The sequence below is a fragment of the Rhinopithecus roxellana genome, chromosome 3 (assembly GCF_007565055.1).
Source record: "Rhinopithecus roxellana isolate Shanxi Qingling chromosome 3, ASM756505v1, whole genome shotgun sequence".
NCBI lineage: Eukaryota > Metazoa > Chordata > Mammalia > Primates > Cercopithecidae > Rhinopithecus > Rhinopithecus roxellana.
This window is the reverse complement of record NC_044551.1, coordinates 1,480,266-1,484,235: the sequence shown is the minus strand read 5'-3', so window position 1 is coordinate 1,484,235 and position 3,970 is coordinate 1,480,266. Positions and strand designations below refer to the sequence as shown.

The 3,970-nt window shown below is 41.4% G+C and overlaps 1 pseudogene; it reads right to left on the bottom strand.

Moving 5' to 3' along the window:
• Positions 1-220: 220 nt before the first annotated feature.
• Positions 221-2,016, bottom strand: LOC104662496 (annotated as a pseudogene).
• Positions 2,017-3,970: the final 1,954 nt, after the last annotated feature.

Here is a 3,970-nt window from a genome sequence, read left to right as displayed (position 1 = left end):
CAAAGTCCTGACCTCAAGTGATCTACCCACCTTGGCCTCCCAAATGCTGGGATTACAGGTGTGAGCCACTGTGCCTGGCCCAATCCTCTTAACATAAACACTTTAATGTCAATTAATGCTTGAACTCAATGTTTTAAGTCAACTCAAACTCAAGTCAATGCTGAATTGACTCTAATGTCAGTTAAACCTTGCTATACTCATTGCATTTGGAACTATTACCTCAAAAATGAATTCTCTGATATTCTGCAAGGAGTGACCTCAGAATGAAGACCTTGCCACACATATGACATTTGTAATATTTCTGCCCTTTATGGATTCTCTGATATCTACTGTGGTGTGAATGTGAAGTAAAGGCTTTGCCACAATCATCACATTTGTGAGGTTTCTCTCCTGTATGAATTCTATGTTTTGCATAAGATGAAGTTTCACTGAAGACCTTGCCACAATCATCACATTTGTAAGGTTTCTCTCCTATATGAGATCACCAATGAATTGCAAGGTATGAACGGTGTCTGAAAAATATGCCACATTATTACACTTGTAAGACCTCTCTTCATTATAGATTCTCCAGTGTTTTGTAATGGTTGTAGCGTTACTGAAGACTTTGTGACAATCATCACATCAGTAAAGTTTCCCTACACCACGGATTGCTTGATGGTAAGTGTTGACTGCCCACTAAAGGCTTTTTCACACTTATTACACTTGTACAGTTCCTCTCCAGTGTGAATTCCAGTACGTTGTGCCAGGTGTGAATCACACCCAAAATCCTTGTCACAAACCTTACATTTCTATGGTTTCTCTCCAGTATGAACTCTCCTATGTATTTCAAGGAGTGGTTTGAAATTGAAAACTTTGTCACATTCTTTACATTTGTAAGGTTTCTTTCCAGTATGAAGTCTATGATGACATGCAAGGTTTGATTGTTGCCTAAAAACCTTGCCACATTAATACACTTGAAAGATTTCTTTCCAGTATGAAGCCTATGATGACATTCAAGGTTTGATTGTTGCCTAAAAACCTTGCCACATTCATTACACTTGTAAGGTTTCTTTACAGTATGAAGTCTATGATGACATGCAAGGTTCAATTTGTGATTAAAAACCTTGCCACATTCATTACACTTGAAAGGTTTCTCTCCAGTATGAATTGCCTTTTGAACTAAGAGGGCTGAATTGTGACCAAAGGTCTTGCCACACTTATTACACTTGTAAGGTTTCTTACCAGTGTGACATCTATGGCATGCAAGGTATTGCTTCTGATTAAAGACCTTGCCACATACATCACATTTATATTGTTTCTCTCCTAAATGGATTTTCCGATTTTTTTTAAAGAGTGAGCTACAATTAAAGGCTTTGCCACTCTCATTACATTGGAAAGATTTTTCTCTCATGTGTACTTCCCATTTTTTTGTGAGTAATGAAGAATGGAGGGAATTATTCCCATACTTATTCGAAATATGGGTTTGGGGCCTACAAGAAATTCTTTGGGATGCTGCAACTGAGAAAGCATCGTTGATAGACTTTTCAACTTGATTACCAATTTTCTCTTTGGGCTGAAATAGGTGCAGTTCAGTCAGATGTGAATGAAAGCTTGATCCAAGCTGATCTTTAATAAGCTTGTTTCCAGCATGCCTTTGATCATATTGGTCTGTACTACCATCAACTTTTTTATTTCTGTCATGGGTGCTTCATGGCCATTTATTTTATCTTCTTGCCACTAAAACACAGAGTCATGAATATCTTTCTCAATTTCCTGAAAGCAAAAATCTCCAAGGTGATGACTTGCATGTCTTTGCACTGCGCCTGTGTGGAGCACTTCTGTGTTGCCTTGCCCTGTTGATGACAACTTCTTCATCCTGCATTTGGAAGAGATATCCAGGGAGATCAAGTTCCTATAATTCTCCAACATCACGTCTCTGTATAAAGTCCTCTGAGCAGGGTTCAGGCATTTCCACTCCTCCTGAGAGAATTCTATGGCCACATCCCTGAATTTCAATAGACCCTGAGGAAGAGCCATCCCTGACCCCTTTGCTTTCCTCTTCCTCTTCCGGGTTTCTTCCTCATTTACCAAGAGTCTTTAGAAGTCAGTCCGCTGCGGTGTGACCTTCACTCCATGGAATTTGCTTCCTGGTCCAATTTAACTTTAATCTTTACATGCTTTGTATTTTTAATGAAGAAAGTGAGGAATTATTATTATTATTATTATTGATATAGAGTCTTACTCTGTCACTCAGGCTGGAGTGCAGTGGTGTGATCTCTACTCACTGCAATTTCTACCTCTCAGGTTCAAGCAATTCCTGTGCCTTGGCCTCTTGAGTAGCTGAGACTACAGGCATATGCTATCATGCCCAGCTAAGTTTTGCACTATTAGTAGAGAGATGGGGTTTCGCCATGTTGGCCAGGCTGGTCTTGAACTCCTGACCTCAAGTGATCTGCCCACTTTGGCCTCCCAAAGTGCTGGAATTACAGGTGTGAGCCACCGTGCCCAGCCTGAAAGTGAGGAATTTAGAATAAGCTCTGACTCCTGTAGAACTTAGTACCTTAAATCCTAAAGATGAAAACTAAAAGAGTAGAAATAATAATAAATTATCCTGATTCTTGTGATTTAGGTTTTTGTGTGTCACTTGCTTGGGCAGTTAACCCATCATCTTCAAGAAAACTGATAGCAAATGTCCATATAATGTTGAAGGTCTAAACCCTGAAACAAATGAAAAACAAACAGCAATGACAATGAACCTGGCGTCAAGAAAGATGCTGGGCCCAGTGAGATGGCCCATGCCTGTAATCCCAGCACTTTGGGAGACTGAGACAGGAGGATTGCTTGAGCCCAGGAGTTTGAGATCAGCCTGTGCTACATGGCAAAATCTCAAATCTAAAATGATAATAATAATATATTTTATATAATATTTATATAATAACTATATATAATTATATACATCTATATGGAGAACCCACCCCCAATATTTCAACATAGGTTCTTTCTATTTTTCATAAGTGTTGGCTGGCTGAGAAATAAAGAGAGACAGTATAAAGAGAGGAATTCTACAGCTGGGCCGCCAGGGGTGACATCACATCTTGGTAGGACTGTGATGCCCACCTGAGTCTCAGACAAGCAAGTTTTTATTAAGGGTTTCAAAAGGGGAGGGGTATAAGAACAGAGAGTAGGTACAAAGATCACATGCTTCAAAGAGCAAAAAGCAGAATCACTGATAAGGGTCTAACAAAGATCACATGCTTCTGAGGGAACAGGGCAAAGGGCAAAAGCACAACCACTGATAAGGGTCCAACAAAGATCACAGGGCAAAGGGCAAAAGCAGAACCACTGATAAGGGTCTATGTTCAGTGGTGCGCATATTGTCTTGATAGACATCTTTTTTTTTTTTTTTTTTTTTGAGACGGAGTCTCGCTCTGTCGCCCAAGCTGGAGTGCAGTGGCCGGATCTCAGCTCACTGCAAGCTCCGCCTCCTGGGTTCACGCCATTCTCCTGCCTCAGCCTCCCGAGTAGCTGGGACTACAGGCGCCCGCCACCTCGCCCGGCTAGTTTTTTGTATTTTTTAGTAGAGACGGGGTTTCACCGTATTAGCCAGGATGGTCTCGATCTCCTGACCTCGTGATCCGCCCATCTCGGCCTCCCAAAGTGCTGGGATTACAGGCTTGAGCCACCGCGCCCAGCCTTAAACATCTTAAACAACAGAAAACAGGGTTCAAGAGCAGAGAACGAGTGTGACCACAAATTTACCAGGGTTGAGTTTTCCCAGCCCTAGTAAGCCTGAGGGTTCTGCAGGAGACCAGGGCGTATCTCAGTCCTTATCTCAACAGCACAAGACAGACATTCCTAGAGCGGCTGTTCATAGACCTCCCCCTAGGAACGCATTCTTTTCCCAGGGTACTAATATTAATATTCCTTGCTAGGAAAAGAAGTTAGCGATATGTTTCCTACTTGCACTTCCATTTATAGGCCTTCTGCAAGA